We start from the raw sequence: 19,959 nt of genomic DNA on the forward strand, positions 1-19,959 counted from the left end.
TGATCTTCTCACCTGTGTGTTTTGTGTAGCTGCAGTTATAATTATGTAACACCACATAAAGATTGCTGTCTGAAGTAAACACAATTGGATGGTTTAAAAAAATACAGTGGGACATGATAAATTATATAGGCCTCTAGTCATTCACACAGTGATACCAAAGGCGGATATGTATAGGAACGGATCACACAGGCTAAATAACTATGTGCATATGATCATACAAAATAATACTCTATGAAATGAACTCCAAGAAAAGAAAATGAGATTTGTTTTTGTAGCTGTTGATGCTATTTGTGTTGTCTTTTCCTTATATCTTATTTGTTAGTTTATTTGTCTTTGGAGGGCAAAGGGAGGCCATAGGAAAGGTAGAACAAAGGGTGAATAAAACAGTGATACTCAGTAGGCAATATGTGGAAAATGATCTACATGCTTGTGGGTGGAGATGGGAGGGGAAAACTTGGAGAGAATAAAGGAAGGGGAGTCATGGTTCAAAAAGAATGATATTGATTACCTGACTCACATGACTGTAACCCCTCTGTATATCACCACTACAATAACAATAAGATATATTTCTTTAAGAAGATAGATGGTTGAGAGAAGGAGCTTCTTAATATTTTGCCTGGGCTGAGCTCTAAGCCTAATCTTTCTGATCTGCTTCTTGAGTAGCTGGAGTAGAGGCATCCTTGTAGTCCAGGACTGCCTCAAACTTGAACTCCTCCTGCCTTCGCCTTCTGAGCACAGGAATTACAGGTATATGCTACTATTCCCAGATGGAATCATATTGTTTTTTCTACAAACTTAAAAAAATAAAAGCCAAAGATGATTGGGGAAAGACTTCATAGTAAACAGAAATAAACACTACTTTATTTCCATGGAAATACATAACCTTGCCAAACGGAAGAATAAAACTAAAAGGAAGTAACTTTTCTACAGTGGGGTGGTTATATGTACCCGATTCTGAAGAAAAAAAACTGTAAACATATCGTGAGCTTTACTTTGTTATAAGGATTTTGGGTGTAATAAAAAGGAATCATTTACAAACTACTTCATTTTTGTGTATTGAAGATTGGTTGAGTAGATGAATAAGAGCACTGCTTATTTTTGGGGGGGTGGAGTGAGCTAGGATTTTCACTGCGCTGTAGGAAGCTTCAAATATGAGACAATAAAAGGCCAGAAAGATCTCTGGGGAGACTTTTTGGGAAGCACTTGTGCATTAATGTAGGGAGTACTTTAGAAAAAGTGTATTTGCCATTTCTGTTTGCCAAGAGGCCCTTAAAGCAATGGCGTCTTCATAGCAAAAGAAGCTACCTAGACCTTATCTTAGATTCTCAATGTGATTCCTCACTTAAGGGAACCAGGGGTCCTTGGACAAAGGGTGATTCCAGGGAGAAGGGAAGACAGAGAAGGGTCTGCAATAGGGAGAGAGCAATGAAAAGGAACGGTGCATGCCAGCAGGAAAAGAAAAGATTGAAGGAATTCCTTTGGTCGAATCTAGGATCACATTGCACCAAAACAAATAAGGGCAACAATAACTTATTTCTCAATGAGTGGAGGTAACATGTTACTAGTTACTAAATGAATGTAAAGATTGATGGAAACGAGGCTACTCATAGTTTCAGTTACTTCTGAAAAGCACTTACCAATCACAAAGGAGAAAATAGGAACCATAAAACAGAGAAGCCACAGGCCAAAGGTGGCCACATCCGTGTTGAACAGACACTGAGCCTCCTGACATGGCACCTGAGGAGAGAAAGAGCACAGCACATCCCAAGTCCTGTTGCGGCTAAGAGAAACGAATTCTGTGGAAATGCTAAGCAGATCCCAAATGAGACTACTATTTTTATTTTCTTGGGCTGGTCCTGGGGCTTGAACTCAGGGCCTAGGTTCTGTCCCTTAGCTTTTTCTGTCCAAGGCTGGTCCTCTACCACTTGACCCCCAGTGCCATACCTATCATTTTGGTGATTAACTGGAAATAAGACTCTCTTGGACTTTCCTGTTGTGGCTGCCTTTGAACTGTTGTCAACCCTCAGATCTCAGCCTCCTGCGTAGCTAGGATTTCAGACATGAGCCACTGGTGCCGACAATGTGGTTATTTTATAAAAGAACTGCCTGACACACACCTATTGTGGCAATTTCACAAAAGACAAAGAGAGATCAAGGGGCTGTGCAGATTGAAGGAGACAGCCGGGAGATAACAATCAAGTGCAAAACATGATCCTGACTTGGGTCGTGTGTGTGAAACACACCATGAAGAACATCATTACACTTGACAAAAACCGAAAATGAACTGTGGGTTAGAGAGAAATATTGCCTGGATTTGGTAACTATGAGAGAATGCCTTTATATTTAGAAACTATATATTCAAGTATTAAGTGGAAACAAATGTGATAGAACACACTCAGAAGTGCACGGGTTGTGTATACATAGGTACATAGGTAACAGAAAGGTGGCCCATATTAAAAATTAATGGACCTGGTGTGGAATGCTGCTCAATTGTACAGCACTTGCTTAGTGTGTGCAAAGCCCTGGATCCCATTCAAGAGAAAAAGGAAGATGAAGAAGAGGGGGAGGAGAAGGATGAGGGGGAGGAGAGGAGGAAGAAGAGGAGGAGGAGGACGGAGAAAGAGGGAAACAGATGCAGCCAGAGAGAAAAGGGAAAGGGAAAGGGAAAAAATTAGGAAAGGGAAAGGAAGGAAGGGAAAAGAGGAAAGAGAGGAGAGGGAAAAGGAGGAATAAAGAAGACAGACTAAGGGAGGGGAGAGGAGAGGGAAGGGGAGGGAAAGAGGAGGGGAGTGAGGAGGGAAAGGAAATGAGGAGAAGGAAAAGAAGGAAAGGAAAGAAAAAGAAAAAGAAAAAGATGACTATAAGGGCATATGGAGATACTTTATACTATTTTTTTTACTTTATACTATTTTTTATAACTTCTGTAAGTCTGAAATTATTTCAAAAGATCATAAAAGTAAATGCAGACTTTGTGGGGAATTGCCAGAGGAGGCGTGCAAATGCTGGGTAATTTTATTCCCAGTGAGAACTATTATCTCACACCATTTCATCAAGTATTTATTGCCTACCTTGTGCCGGGAACTGTGGTAGGTTTTGGTCTTGGCCGTCTCTGTTCTTTCTTGCTTTCTTACATCCAGCAAGGTCAAGATCGCATGGAACACTTGTTCTTCTCCTTTTAGGGGCCCAGGTCTCTGTGAGGCCTATTGTGCACTTGTATAATGTGTCTGATGAGCTAAATGCTCCCCAGCTTTAACATGAAAGGTTTTGGTCTCTCATTGTTGCTTCCTTCTTTCTACAGTTTTCTCCCTCATTTCTGAATCTTTTTCTTTTCTGGACTTTTCTGAAGACTATCCTGAATAGCCACATTCCAAGTGTTTTCATGGCTGATTAGAAAGGAAGATGGCTCAAGTAGCCTTTCATACAAAGAGGTACAGGCTGCCACAACACTTTTCTTGTCTAGTGCCTTTGTTTCTTTGGTTCTGAAAGTGCCCCGGTACTGAGCAGGTAAGAGTCCCAGCAGGCCGGCTCTGCAGGCCAGGCTCCACATTTCCATTCATCCATGTTCCCGTATGATTTCAGGAAACTGTAACTGAACCATTGTGTTGGGCTTTGTACTGCTTCCCTTCCACAGCTCATGGGGTGTGGGGACCAGAGAGGTCCTCCATACACCCAGGGCTTGTAAAGAAAATCATAAAATGCAACTGAAGCTCACACCAGCAAAAAGCAATTGGGATAGTTAATTTTATTTCCTTTCATTTGAGTTTAGCAGTTAGTCACTGTTTCTGATTAAGAAACTTCTAAGTGGGAACAAGAGCCTCTAAAGAGAAACATGTTGTGTTTTGGCAGGAAACCTTAATGACTAGGAACATAAAGCTTTGTCCAAGGAGCGGAAGGCCCTGATGTTGCAGAGAGGCCCGCTCAGGGCAGCTGTGACTCATGTGGAACACTTCATCCTGTTCTTCTTGCTTTGTCCAAGGAGCAGGAGGCTGGATCTTCTTCCCACATCAATTAGCTGGCTGCAGCATGTCTGCGGGAGGCCTGTTTCTTTTCCTAGACTGAAGCCAACCCTGACCTTGTGGAGGTGTAGGGAAGCGGGGGCAGCAGTGTCCCATAATCAGGTGACGCTGGTTTTGGGGTGTGGGAAATGATGGCAGATGACGGATATCTAACTAGCTGGTGAGGATCATGAGTCTAGCTGCCCTGGAAGGCAGAATAGGGGACTTCCAAAGCCAGAGGAGAAAATGGAAGCGCCCGGGAAGGTGGGAATCCGGGGGATAACTGAGATGAGGCAAACCAAACACTATCACCCTCGGTTCACCTAGGATGCGTTCCAAGGTGCACCAGTGAACACCAGACAACATCAAATGGCCCAGCGCCCCATGCGCAATGCTTTTTACTATACATTCACACCTCTAAGGAAGTTTAATTTATAAATCAGAGGAAATGGACAACACCCAAGTGAATACTCATGACAATACAGTATAGCAAGATTATGTGACTGTGGTACCTTTCTCTCTCTCCAAATATCTTATCCTACTTTCACCATTTTGTACTTGAAGGAAGCAGTGTATGGCCTCCGCTTGGCATATTTGAATTGTGAACATCACTGCTCTTATGCTTTGGGACCATTTCTTACATAAAAGGAGAACTATGATACCATGATAGTTGCAGTGGTACCCAACCAGGCCAGATGAAGAGTGACTTACAGGGAAGGAAGTAGGCAGTGTGCATGCTTAGGCCAAAGAGATGATTTATATCCTAGAGGAGGGGAAGCAAAAGGTACAACATGGCTATAAAGAACAATTTTTAAAGTGTTTACTTCTGGAACTTTCCAAGTAATATTTTCAGACTGCAATTGGCTTTGGGTCAGAGTTTTGCAGAATGCCAAATTGTGGGTAAGTGCTGGTGTGTGTGTGTGTGTGTGTGTGTGTGTGTGTGTGTGTAAAAGACTATTGTGTATGTCTGTGTGCCCATTGACTCCAGGTCTCTCCCTCAATGGGATTTTTTTTGTAGAGACATTTCAGATACTGTCTAGAGAAAAATGGGTTAATGACAGAAATATCCTTCATCCCTGATGTGTGGCACCCTTCTCAGTCAGTGAGGCCACCATTTCCAGCCGCTATCTGGCTCTGACATACCCAGAGCCTTCGACATGCTCTAGACAAGGATGGAACATAGAGCAAGGCCAGTCTCCACACCTTTATTGCCCACGTGCTGGAACTGGCAGGTCTTTGGAAATAGTTCAGCTAACTGGGACTTCAAATTAATTTTCCATTCCAGTGTTCTCAGTTTTTGTTCCAGTGTGCTCACCCTGGCATCTTTCTGGTGACCTTAGTGCCTCTCTTCTGGGGTTTTGTTTCCTGTGATAAATGACCTCCACTTAGACAAACCAAAATAGGAATCCTTGAAGGTCAAGATGGTGCAATTGTAGTTCACTTTACGCAGTAAGTTATTTTCCACAAATTGCCCGTAGGTTGCTCATTGTGGTTTATTTTTGGTGGAGGTGGCCACTGGCTGTCAACCTTACCTACCCGATTGTTCACTATGCTATAATACAGCCCCTATATCTTGCAAATGTTAATTTCCCTGCTAGGATCCTGCTCTTTAGCGATGCATACAAATGCACCAACGTACTACACGAGCTGGAGGGTGAAAGAACCATTTGTAATATGGGATACTCATACAATTGTAATGCATCCCACACATGCCTATTTAGTGACCTCTTCTTGGTGTGCAGCACTTTCTCACACGACCACCATTGTCCACTGTCAGATCTGTCTCCTGCTGTCTGACCTTCCTTTAGTGCTAGCTCAGAGTCAGGGTCTTTGCTGCAGTTTCTTCTTATTGAAGCACTGCCTAAGGCTTTGGGGTTTGCACACTAAATTTTCATAAAGTGGGTGCTTGCTTCTACTGGGATACTTGCTTTGTTCTGTTGTCAATCCTAGAGCATTAGAAGGAGGGCAGTGTTTTGTTATATTTTGTGTTTATTTGTTTGTTTTTTGTTTATTTTGAAGTATTAGGGATCAAACCCACGGTGTGCCCTGGCTAGGCAAACTTTATACCCCAGCACCGTAAGTGTTTAAATAGGGGAATTCAGCAAATTTGCTTGCTTAATTTGTCTCTCACATTTCCTTTTATTTGATTTTAATATTATTTTAATTTGAAAGCAACATATAGTCATGGTAAAAATGTTAACCTTCTGTAGTTAAGTACCATGTAATCTCCCATGCATCCTTTAGAAATTAAATAAATTTAAATAGACTGACATATACTTTTTCCTCATTAAAAAGGATATTTTTATACCTTAGAGGAGACATCTGACTTCAAGAGTTAATTTGTGATTTCTTTCCACAATTCTACCTAAGGATCCCAAGTGTCTACTCAGTGGTGAAATGTATGAGATTGTAATCTGGGGTCACCCACGTAGCCCTCAGAGTCAGGAATAACAGAGTAGTTGAGGATTGGACTTGGAGCTGGGATGAGCTTTGAAGGGTCTAAGTGGAGACATGACTGGTACCAATGTGTTCAAAGCTTAGTGTGTTTTAACACGACTGGGAGGCATGGTCTTGCTGTTCTTCCTAACCTTCCTAGCCTTGTGATTCTTGGGTTTCTGTGCCAAATATGATTGTGATCAGTTTCCTATCTGTGTGAGCACATTCTAAGGTATTTCCCTTTTCTTTCCTTTCCTTTCCTTTCTTTTCCTTTCCTTTCCTTTTTCCTTTCCTTTCTTGTCCTGTCTTTGCCTTGTCTTGCCTTGCCTCTCCTTGCATTGATTCTCCCTCTCTCTTCTCTCCTTGCCTCTCTTCTCCCCTCCTTTACCCTCTCCCTTTCCCCCTCCCTCCCTCCCTCCCTCTCTCCCTCCTTCCCTTCCTTCATTCCTCTCTTTTTTCCTTTCCTCCTTCCTTCCCTCCCTCCCTCCCTCCCTCCCTTCCTCCCTTCCTCCCTCCCCTCTTTCTTTTTTCTCTTATTTCATGTTTAAACTCAAGGCCTGGCACTTTTGTGGAGGCTTAAACTCAGAGCCCGGCATTCCTGCTAGGCTGTTTAGTTCACAGCTGGTGCTCTGCCACTCCAGCTATGCTTCCATTTAGCAAGTTTTGCTGGTTACGTGGAGACAGAATCACTCAGATTTTTCTGCTGGAGCTTGCTTTGAACCTTGCTCCTCAAATCAGAGCCTCCTGAAGAAGGAGGATTACAAGAGTGAGTCAACAGTGTCAGGCTTAATTTCTTAAAAAATGTAGTCATAGCGGTGCTGCAGTAGCTTTGAATGATGCAACATTAGGCAGTGGACAGAATATATACAACACAAATTGCTATCCTTTGTTTTCCAGCTGAAGTTTAGAAAGTGCTTATACAAGGCCTGCTCTGTCCTGTGTATTCATGATCTCAAATGCCATGAACTAGCCAGCATGAGCCACATTTCCTAGTCCAAGGGAACAAAACTCAGACAAGAAATTCACACCAGCCAGAGACTTTCTCCCCACCTAGAATCCACTTCTTTCTCTTAATACCACGCTGATTTCCACAATGGCAGCATCCTTTTCAAATTACAAAAAAATTGCAAAAGAGAAAAGCAAGCTAGTGCAATAGGAAAAACACTATTAGAAAGAAAAAAAAAATCCAGCTGAGTTTATAATGTTCCCACTAGGGTTTGATGGCCAATCATGGTGCTTGATGTGTTTTTAACAGGCTGCACCCACAACTTCAGACCTGAACACAGAAACTCTATTAGAAAAGCCCACTGTGTGCACAGGAAGACCGACCAGAAGCTGAGCAAAGAGCCTTGGTATGTGGAGCACAGAGGCCGTAGTATCTCTTAAAGGCATTGTTTTTGAGTAGAAGATTCTTGTGACATGATTAAAACTGGTAAACACACAGGAGTTTTTCCTCCCAGTCTAGGTGATTTGGCAGTCTCCAGTGCCTGCTTTTGATTTATCAGGTTCCAGTATGTCCTTAACATTAAACTGCGGGAGTTGTTTGTTAAAGGAATGTGGTCATATTTTAATTTCTAAGGGAAATACATATTGCTTTAATGTCATAACTCACGAAACAGCTCGAGAGATTTTTCTCAAGAAAGAAATCCCAGCATCAGCACAGAATCTGTGTGGAAAGCTTGATGGGTCTCAAGTGTCTCCAGTGCTGGTTGGGGTTTCTGCTAAGGAACGGCCCTGTGTTCTGGGGCGCTACTGAAGTGACGGGGAGTCCTGAAAGTCTGTGTCAGTGCACAAACTTCCGAGATCAAACGAGTCCTGTGAAAGCAAAGATGGCATCCGGCTGGAGCACCTGACGCCTCTCAGCTGATCAGCAGCTCCAGTGCAACACTGGGGAAGCCCAGCAGTGAATAACCTAATCAAGCCATTAAAGGAAACATAAGCCCTCTGCCCTGTTTGATTTCTTCCCATAATGATATAAAGTGCAGCTTAATGAAGTCAAAGGGTCCAGGGCCTCTCGGTGTGTCCAGGCCTTGGGAGGCAATACTATTGAGTGTGCTGGTGATGTTCATTACCCGCCTGTGCTGCTGGCTGCCCTGGCCAGCTGCCCCGTTGTGAGCTGCTCTGAGCTGGGGCATTCTGGGGCAGTTTTCTAGTTGCTGCAGCCCCGCCTGCATTTTGTCTACATAAATTAGACCTTGTGCAGCATATTGGCCTGTCAGGGGACTAGGAAGAAACTGTATATTGTTTCTGGCATCCCTGAGCCCTTCTGCCCCTGACATCTGCTGTGCCTGTGACAGGGAATACATTCTTGACTCATTATCCGAGCGAGTGGAATCCCACCCTGACAGGACCATTAATCAGAATCAAGCAGTCCAGCAAATAAAAAGAGAGAGAGACACAGAGAGGGAGCAAGCATGTGAGCGAGGGAGAGAGACTAAAGAGGAGAGACACTTTCTAACTTTGGCTTTGGTGTCATTCGGGGGTCTGGACAACTAGCAATCTATCTTTCTGAGTGACAGTTCTGATGGATGGCATTATTTATGCTTTTGTGTATTAAAAGACAGCTCTGGCACTGGCTTGTCATTTTCACAGAGGTTTACAAAAAGTTGAAATTTAATTTGGAGGAAAAGGAGGGCAGAGATCAGAGAAGGCTGCCGAGCTGACAGTTTGCGAAGACAAGAGAGGGAAGCCAGGGCATTTGGGTACAATGCTTCACGGGACAGCGGTGGGCGGGCAGAGGAATGGGGGCCCTGGCGTTGTGGGAAGCTATTTGTAGGTGCAGGTGGTGGTGACTGTGTCATGACTCCGGATACCGATACGGAATCTCTGAAGCTCTGAAATTAAATTCAGCATGTGTTAATCATTTTATTGAGATGAATGTCTGGGCTTTTGTTGAGAAAAGATGCAAGTGGAAAAATACATTTGGGTGTTTAGGAATGTGCTTCCATGAATATATATGAAGAAAGTTGAAATGATTGTTTTCATAAGTGGAGTGTTGTCTGAAATTGGAATTTCCTAAATATAACTGGGAAGGCTGTTGGCGTACCAAGCCTTGGATTTCAAGCGTGTATCGTTTACCTAACCCCACTGAGTAAACCACGTGGTGGGCCTGTGGATGTTTGATACCTGACTATGTCCAATAGGTGTTGAGCAGAGCAGAAAGAGAAACAGAGATGTAGAGGGGGTAAGCAATTGCACAGCAAGCATGCATTGCTCACACTACGTCCTCCCAGTGACCTAGAGTAGGATGCAGGAGGGAGAAGGATAAAGGATACAACGAAGAGATTACAGCAATGCATATTTATAACCTTCATTTATAACGCTGTGCTCTCGAATGACCTTACACTTCCACAGACATCTGCTTTGGGGCTCAACAAAGCCAGAATGCAACATTTGCTTTAAATTAAGGCACACAAAAAACCCTCCACTTTTTCGTTTTTCTCCTTTCCTGTCCTTGCCACGCTTGCGTCTTCATACCTTCTCTCTGAGGGTCCCACCCCCTGGACAGCTGCAGTGCTGACCATGCCCCCTGCAAGACTATCCAGCCCGCCCCTCACTGAGGATGGAGGGGCCCAAACCAGCTCAAGCGGGACAATGGCAACCTCCGCCCGCTGTTGCTTCTCTTTGGCTCCTTGGAATCTTCCTCCCCGGACTCTTCCTTCTCTTTTGGAAGGAAGTGTGTGTGTGTGTGTGTGTGTGTGTGTGTGTGTATACTCACACCAGTACTAGGGCTTGAACTCAGGGCCAAGGTGCGTTTCTTGAGCTACAGCTTAACTCCCAACTTTTTGCTGGTTAATTAAATAACTTATAAACTTTCCTGGATTGCTTACAACCTTAATCTTTCCATTTCCACCCCCTAAGTAGGTAGAATTACAGGTATGAACCACTGTGTCAAGCTGGTGTTTGGCTTTTAGTCATTCATTTTGCTTTGTCAGAATAGGCCTAAGTGTTTTCAGTTTTACACCTTGGCTCTGGAGGAGCAGCTCAAGGCAACCTATCCTATAAGATAGATTATTTCAAGTTGGGGTTAGATTCAGTGTGAAAGGGAGAACTTTCTACAAAATGGTGTAACCTAATAACTATCATAACAATAGCCTTGTATATTCAGGGTTGGGTCATAGATTCCTTACCCAAATAAATCTTGTGTCTGGGTAAATGGGCACTAGACCAACAGTTAGTTGGCCAGTCAAGAAACCAATATCACCTAACACTCTAAGTGGAGTAAGTGTGAAAGTGGAAGGAATCTCTTGTGAGGAGTTGTTATGTTTTTGTGGCAAGAATTTGCAACTTTCTGGGCTGGTCCATGTATTGGCTTTGTTGTCAGGCAGCAGTGGATTCTAATGTTAGCTTTGTCTCTTTTTAGTCTTTCAAGTCTCAGTGTTCTTATCAACAAACTAAGGACAATTATAATTACTCTGTTAAGCTGTGAAGATTAAATGTGATGACATATGTAAATTATATGACAAAAATCTTGGCACATGTAGATGCTCTAAAAGCATCTCAGACTTAAAGAATCCATGACCTTAAAAGAATCACAACTCCCTTCTAGGGTTTTCAACCCTGCCTTTAGTTCCCTGTGTCTACCCAGGAAACCATTCCTTTGAAAGAAAACCTTGATCATTTATTTACCTACAAAGGTTGTCATATCATGAAGTGTGTCTCAATTTGAAACTAAGAGGAAAAAAAATGAGAATGCCCTGGATGGAAGTATAAGCACCCCAGACACAATGGAGGTATTTGAAATAGGGTGTTTTCTCTGTCAGAAAATACATGCTCATGTTATTCTTTAGGTCCTAAGGAGCAGGGTTGATCTGAGGCAGACACAAAGCAAATGACTGGAGGGTATGCTCCTTTGTGACTCTGCTTGGCCTCCAAAGTCTTGTGTTGGGGACAGGCTGGTTGGGGGCTAGCTATTTTAGCCATGCCAGTAGGAGCAGATGTTCCTCCAATGTTATAACTTCAAGATAGTTTCATCGACATGTATGATCTCTAGTTTCTTTATCAATAACATGGAGATGATCAGATTCTCTTTAGAGGATCTTTATAGTTCAGATTTTTCATAAGTGGGTGACCTAGCATAGTGCTTTGGGCATGGGTTTGGGTGTTCAATAAACAGCTCTCTAATTCTTGTCATACTCTGGCACTTGGCAACCACATTTGCATAAAAGGACTTGTCATGGACACAGGGAAAGTAGCTTGATGTAGTCACCCTCCTCAACAACATACATTCTTTCAGAGAAGCCTAGTATAAATGGACTTACTTCCATATACTTTCTCTTCATCTGTGTGTTTTGGCTTAAGTATGCTGAAAGATTTTGTCACTCTTAACAAGGATAAATAGAAGAGGGAACTGTGTTTTGGGAAAAGAAAGAAGGAATAAAATAAAATAGATAACACAAAATATAGAGGGATTTTTTTTGGCAGTTGCAATTTCCAAGAAGAAAAGAAAATGGAGACAAATTCAGTTTTGCTTTGGCATACATTCTTGTGCTCATGGAGAGGTAGGAGCAGAGACCTGAGTGAGAGGAAGGGCTGGGTCAGGTCAATGTGTTCTGTTCCCTTGTGCAGTTATTGGGGGTGGAGGAGGCTCCTATGTACTGAGGAGAATGCCTGATAAAACCTCACTATTTCCAGTGCAGGAATCCAAGCTCTGCTTCATCTCTAGCTTCATGACGAGACTCAAGACCTAGGAGGTATCTAGGGGCAAAAGGGGTGGGGAAGATAAATCTGAGTTATCCTAGACAAGATGTGAACATCTGGATGGAGAAACAGCTACACGGTGTGTGTGTGTGTGGGGGGGTGTCGTTTTGGTATACACAGTAAAAGACACTAATTAAAAAGCATTCATATGCCTCTAACTGAAATGGAGATGGGGAAGAGATCCTGAAGACATTCTAGCCTGGCACGGAGTGGGTGAAGTGAATGGAAATTTACTGTGGCGTAGGCAACAATAATTAAACATTTGCAAATTGTCTTCTGATAGTCTTTGACTTCATTGTTTTCTTCAAACCTGAAAATACCCTTAAAGGTCTCCATTTTTTCCTTCTTGTCCCTCTGATTTTGCTTTACTTGTAATATTGTAAGCTTCTTCTACTATGAGGATTATTTTTCTGGCCTAGGTGGGAAATACTGCAGACATCTGCCTTATTCTTTTAATAGAAATGTAGGTGGGATGCCAGTTCCTGGGGCCTTTCTTGCATTTAGCTCAGAAGTTTTAAGCCCTGAGTTGCCTTTTAGGACAAATCTCAATTAGGCAGGCAGTTTGCTTCTGGGTCCCTAAAGTTCATTTGGTGGACTCAGCTGTTTGTAGAACCCAAGGGAGTTATTCATTAACATCAGTAAGGAATGCCTGTCTAACATCTGGCTTGTTGGGGGTTGGGCTTGGTTAATTCCACTTGGAACAACACCAATATTAGTTCTGCTTGGATTAGCACCGGCACTAATGATGACATAAGACTCTTACTTCATTAGCCTGATGAAGGAAAAATCTTGCATGTTCAGCCCAAGCCAAAGAATAGAGCTCAGGTCCAAGAATCAGGAGCTGAGTTTAATGAGTGAATTGAGCTAACTGGACAGAGAAAATGGCCCAAGTACATAGGGAGGTCTAAAATTGTGTGGATATGATAGAGGAGAGACCCTGAGCCAAGACAGGTTATATTTTTGCCTGAGTATTTCATAAGTTAAAGGGTTTGGAGACATACTGACTCAGTCTTACTTTTTAAGGACAGTTGAAGCAACCAAAGAGATATTTTCTCTTCCACATTTACAGTTTCCTAGTGCCTGTGATAAGGGAGAGATAAAACCATCCACAATTGGAAGGAATCTTTTCCCTTTATTCCTCTCTCAACTGTTGACCATAAATATGTACATACTTATAGATAGGTAGCTTGTCCATTCTCTCAGACAAGTGTTGAGAACAGTTATTCTGTTTCTGCGTCATTCTGATCCGGAAGTGGCAGGATAGCAGCCATTGGCTGGCAGTCCAAGAAGGTCATCAGCTCAGCAGCTTCTGGGAGGAGACGTACAGATGTTGGGAAGGAGTCAAAGAATCCCTGCTTTGGGATTGGCTGCCTTCACCTAACACTGAGGAGCCCAGAATCACCAAATATTCAACCTTTACATAATAATGGCTGCTTCTTCTTTTCTTTTTTTTTTTTTTTTTGTTTTTGTTTTTGGTGCTGATCCTGGCGTTAAAGTTGAGGCTTAAGCACTGTCCCTGAGCTTTCGTGTTCCAGCTTAGCACTTTATCACTTGAGGCACAACTCCACTTTTGGCTTTTTAGTGGCTAATTGGAGTTAAGAGTCTCATGGACTTTCTAGCCCTGTATGGCTTAGAACCACAATCCTCAGATCTCAGCCTTCTGAGCAGCTACGATTACAGGCATGAGCCACCATCAGCTGGAGAAACACTGAGGCCTGGACTGCGTGTTTATGCGAATATAATTGGGTCTCTGTTTAAGTATGAAAGATATCAACAAACTCACTCTGATTGTCTTGTCAGATGCCATTAAGTTTCCACTGCCTCAGATGGTGGTGTTTGTACTTTTGCTTACATGCTGTATTAGGCGATCTCTAGTGTTAAATGAATCAAATAGCTCCACACATTCAGCATCCGCTCCAAGTCTTTAGCAGCCAGCAGAACTCATTAGTGTCTGGAGAGACTGTAGTCTTATTCCAAAAGCAAGCATCTAGTTAAGGCAGGATTGGAAGACTACAACTTAATTTCTCTGAACAAACAGTAAATAGTCCACTAGGGCAGCTTAGTTGAGTTTATTACAATTGACAATATTAAAATGAAAAGAATTTTTTTTTTTTTTTACTGGTTTTGCCTTTCACTGACCTAATGAAATGGAAAGGGACAGTTGGCAAAGACTAGTGATCTTGTGTTTTTCTCTTCTTTGTGCATAGGGCTGGAGCTGGAGGTCCTCTGTGGCCTGTTAGCACATCTTACACTCATGGCAGCAAGAAAGCTTGCAGGGAAGGGCAGCGAGAGTGATCACAGGGTAATTTAGGGTTCTAAGTTTTCTGTTTTCCACTCTGCTTTGCTGACAATCTTTTGTTTTTTGCCAGTCCTGGGGCTTGGACTCAGGGCCTGAGCACTGTCCCTGGCTTCTTTTTGCTCAAGGCTAGCACTCTGCCACTTGAGCCACAGTGCCACTTCTGGCCTTTTCTGTGTATATGGTGCTGGGGATGTATACGAGGCAAGCACTCTTGCCATGAGGCCATATTCCCACCCCCTACTGACAATCTTTAACAGGAGGATTTGACTGCCCCATGCCAAGCCCTGGCTAAAAGGGCAAATGGCTATAAATAATTATCTGGCTTTTGGAAAACATAAAGTTTTCATGAATACATTAAAGAGAAGAGTAGACAATCTAGTTCTAAATTGGTAATTTCTTGGCAGTAAGAAAAATACATCCCATGATATCTAGTTTAGGAGGTGAATGGATAAGTTTAGATTTGTAGCAGGAGCAAGAAGCTTGAAAGAAATGGATTTGTTGCATCTCAGATCAGCTGGATTCTGTGGAATATTAAATACAATCTTGATTTTAAAAGAATTTAGTATTGATTGGAAACCTCTGTATTGTTCTTTCATTTGATTCTGAAACTATAGCCCTCACTGATTCATCTCAAAGAGGAAAACGGGACTCAGACTAAATATTCTGCTGAAGAGACAAAGCTAAGTATCAGAACGGTGATTTGATTTCTTTGATTATAATGCTTGTTACCTTACCACCGCCAAAATATGGTAGGGTTTAATGACTACTGTGATATTTTATAACCTGTGCAAACGGCTTGTGGTAGTTAGATTCTGAAGTGTCCCTACACGTTCATGTGTTGAACCCTTGGTCCCCAGTTATGGTGCTGTATTGAGAAGTGACTGAAACATCAGGAAATGGGGGCTAATGGAAGTAGTAAATCACCAAAGAAATGGCCCATCCCTGCTCCTTTTGCTCTCCTTTTCCTAGCTGCCATAAAAGCAAGATCCTCCTCCAAAAGCTCTGCTGTTCGGCCCAGACACATGGAGGCCATTGGCTGTGTATTGAAACCATGTGCCCAAATAAGCAACTTCTTCCTTTATGCTGTTTTCTCAAGCGTTTTAGTCACAGCTACAGAATGCTAACCAACACAGAAAATGAGTAAGAGAGAAGTCAAGTCTTTGCTATGACTCGACCTGATGATGTGGTTCTTACCCCTTTGTAAACTGGCTTGTAGGAGGAATTCAGGGAAGCTGGAAGCAAGAGAAGCCTTAAAATCCTCTGAGCAGGGGCTGGGAATATGGCCTCGTGGTAGAGTGCTTGCCTCGTATACATGAAGCCCTGGGTTTTATTCTTCAGAACCACATATATAGAAGAAGCCAGAAATGGCGCTGTGCCTCAAGTGGTAGAGTGCTAGCCTTAAGCAAAATGGAGCTTGGGACGGTGCTCAGGCCCTGAGGTCAAGCCCCAAGATTGGCCCAAAAAAAATCCTCTAAGCAGATCTGGGCAAACAACTCTGGTGTCAGCCAGAAGACATGAATGATGCTAGGAAAACAGAAAAAAAAAAGTGCTAGTGAATTTTCAGGTAGGAATGAGAACTCTACTGAGAAAGAAATTGAACTCGAGGTCTGGAAAAGAGCTTGTCTACAATTTTGTCCATGTTTTGTGACTGTGTGGGAGGCTAGGTTTAAAAGTAATAGATGAATCTGGTGTAGGAAGTTTCAAGGCTGGCCAGTATTTAAGCTATTGTATAGGTATTACTGTCTGCATTTAGTTAAATTTAATGCTATAAATGAGAGCAAAGAACAGAGAAGAATTACAAAACAAACTTGCCAGAGAAGAAAGAATTTTTGAATGTCTTTTGTCAGAAGAGCCACTGTAAAATTAAGGTTAAGGAAAGTCTAATTTCTGAGATTAGCACCATTTACAAACGCTACAAAGAGGCCTGGTGCTGGTGTGTCATGCTTGTAATCCTAGCTACTAGGGAGGCAGAGATCTGAGGATCCTGATTTAAAGCCTGCTCTGACCCACAAGACTCTTCTCTCCAATTAACTGCCAAGGCTGGAAGTAGAGCTGTGGCTCAAGTGACAAATGCTAGCCTTGAGCAAAAATCTCACAGGACAGCACCCAGGCATTGAGTTCAAGCTCTGGGATTTGCATCACAACAACAACGAAAGTTGCCAGGAATCATCTGGAAATAGATATTAGAAAATGACTAGATTTCACTCAGAGTGGTTTCCAGTGTATGAAACAGTAAACTTATTCCAAAGCAGCACAAAAGAGAGCCATGGGAGTTGCTTCCCCAGAATTCATTTCACTATGGCCAGCCACCATGCTCTCAGAGGCCAACAAGGAGGTCATGGTCCCAAAGGGTCCTGCACTGCTGGTAGCAGAAATTGGTGTGTCCAGTTTATGCTGTGCTTGAACTCAGGGCCTCATAGTACTTTCTAGGCAGGTGCTCTACCACTTGAGCAATTCTGCAAACTCCATGTTGCAAGAACTGTGAAGTCACCAAGGCTTCCACCCGGATTTCAAAGGGAAGCCTTAGCGGGCTAATGAGGCAATGTGTGTCTCCAGGTTTCTGAGAGGATAATGTACTAAGCCAGGAGCAATACTTAGACTGCAATAGAGACCACAAGGGATGTGGACTATCTGCTGACGAAAGCTGCAGGCAGTGAGTAGCTCCAATCCAGGACAGGGGCCCTGTGACATGGACCAATAGGAATCAGAGCTTTCCCCGGTGGGCCTTGTGTTGGACCCGTCGTTCGTTCTGTGCCATTTTATCTTGGAAGTATGTAATTTGGCTTTGATTTTATGAGGGATCACGGCTAAGAGCTCATCTTAAATCTCGGAGGACACTGTAAACTTAGGCTTTAGAACAATGTTGGAACTATTAAAACTTTAAGGACTCTGGAGAGGGACTCAATACATTTTGAATTATGAGATGGCCAGGAGCCTTCGAGGGCCATGCTTTACAGTTTATGGTTATGATGCTATGGTTTGAATGTGAAATATCACCCATATGCTCTTGGGTTGAATACTTGGTTCCCAGGGCTTCTTGTGAAACCAATGTCTTTCACCTTCTGTTTACCTTTCCTGCTCAAAGAGGGGAAGTGTGAACCTCCATGACCTTCAAATGCTGGCTTGAGGAGTGGGGGTGACCACAGAGAGGGACTTCATCTAGGTGGCAGTTCGCCTTTGCCTCAAATTTCTAAAAAAAATTATTTACATTACATTCTGCAAGGAGGAGCTTATTGCTCCTAAATTTATTTCTCCAGCAAAAAGTTACACTTGTCTTCTTACGAATGTAACTTTGACCTTATTGTGCTAAAGTCTTTATCATGCAAGCCCTGCCTTTATAATTTGGACTACATTTCAGATTGCTTTATCACTAATGGGACTGGGTCAGATTTCTGGAGTTTTCCTCTGGCTGCAGAAGGGGTGTGTGTGTGTGTGTGTGTGTGTGTGTGTGTGTGTGTGTTATGTATTGAGGGCTGTAGAAGACATAATTGTATAGGTTATGAAGCACTGGTGGCTACTCAGTAGTCTGTTAACTATTTTGAGTTCCAGAGTAACTTGGTATTATTTTGTTTTTCCATGGCAAATTCACAATAGTACTCAATTTGGAATTATCATCTCAACCAACCATTGTAAGTCTGATATCTGTATGGTGTTCTTATTGAATGGTCTTGCTACCTCCACAGTCTGGAGACAGGCAAGGTTATATTCTTCCAGTTTGCTTCTCTCTGGTTTTTTATTTCTGACTCAAAATGCTGATATAACTGATCTATGCTAATTTCTCAGAGATGTTATACAAATTCTTACAACCCTGGTGACTTTAAAAGAAAAGTCAAATTTAGTCACTCAGATCTGGAGGTCAGAAATGAGAAGTCAAAAGGTCAAAATGGTGTTGTTCCCTTTAGAGGCTTGAGAGAATCTTGACATCTCTTCTAACTTTCTGTGGCTCTTCGTACTGGTTAACTTGCCATGTCTCCTGCTCTATCTGTACACCACCTTCTCCGCTGAGTGTCTGTCAAAGCTTTCTCTGCCTATCTCCTATGCGCGTGACTGCACTTGAGGCCCATCAAAATAACCCAGACTACATTCTGCTCTGAAGACCATTAGTTTGAGCATCTTTTTATTATAGAAGGTAATATTCTCAGATTCTGGGCATACATTCAGATTGGAGAGAATAAATTTAGATTGTTTTAAATCATGAGAGTTGTAGGTATAGATGCAGTATCATTAAAAAACAAACAACAAAACCACTTGGCTATCTTTGTTCATCTAGCCTTTCCGCACCTCGTGACATCACTCCTAATGTCATATGTCCATTTTGTCTCAAGATAAGTCATTGAAACGACTCCAGATACTGTCTTCAGCCCTCTTTGATCTCAGGGGCAATGGAACACCCTTGTGCCTGGCAGTGGTAGCCACTCTTACCCTCTTCATTATTTTTTCTTTTTCTCTACTGGTCAAAGAGCTAATGGATTTTAGTGTAGAAAATCAGAGCTTGTGCCCTTTTATCCATACCATGATGATTGGCTGTGCTTCCCATCTTTCCTCATCTAATCATTCACCCTCAGCAATACAATCATCCACATCAAATGCTGCAACACTAAACAGGAAGGTTCCTTGCTCCCCAATGATGGATATCAAGAATGATTAAGAAAAGAAGCAACCAGTCACTTAGAAAGGTTTCCATCATTGTAAAATTATTGATTTCCCAAGAGTTAAAATGCTTTAGATATGAGGATAAAAAAGAGGGACATATCTAGTTCATATAACACTATTGAATCACAGAAAACACAATCTTGGCTGGGGGGAATCTGTCATCCCAGCAAGATCAGGAATAGCAAGGAAGCACCATCTAGAAACTGTAGTTTGGGAGTCAGGAGACCAGGGTTGTAAACTTAATTCTCTCACTAAAAAATTATATACCTAGGGGAAATTACATACTCTTTCTGGACCTAGGCTCCTTGTTTAAAACAGGATATTAATGTCAGCCTGGCCAGCCTCATAGAGTTATTTTGGAGATCAGATGAGCTGATAGTTGTGATAATACTTTGGAAAACATAAAATACCATGTTTAATTTATGGTTTTCTTCTTGCAAGGAGACAAGAGCTGGAATTTTTTAAAATATTTTTTATTTTTTCATGCAGACTGACATCAGCCCTGGCTCAGAATGCACACTAACTCCTTACCTTCTCTTCAGGAAGGCACTGGACTCAGAATCTACTGACATAAGTAAGAATCATGTCCCTGGCTCTTGATTTGTAGGCGAGAGCTCAAGCAAATCTTAGTAGCTTTAATCTTCAGCTTCTACATAGCAGAATGGGGACATTTGTCCTTATTTAACTTAAGTAACTGAAATAATATTTTTTTCCAGAAAGCACTTTTGTAAGTTACAAATCACTACGCAAACTGAAGGTCAGGTAGCTAAGTTGATTGAATACTCACTGTCCTTATATTCTGATGGCTCAAACAACCACAACAAACTGTGAACTTTAGTCTTCTTGCCCACTTCCAACTCTAGGAGCTAGTGGTTG

The sequence above is a fragment of the Perognathus longimembris genome, chromosome 21 (genome assembly GCF_023159225.1).
Source record: "Perognathus longimembris pacificus isolate PPM17 chromosome 21, ASM2315922v1, whole genome shotgun sequence".
Classification (NCBI taxonomy): domain Eukaryota; kingdom Metazoa; phylum Chordata; class Mammalia; order Rodentia; family Heteromyidae; genus Perognathus; species Perognathus longimembris.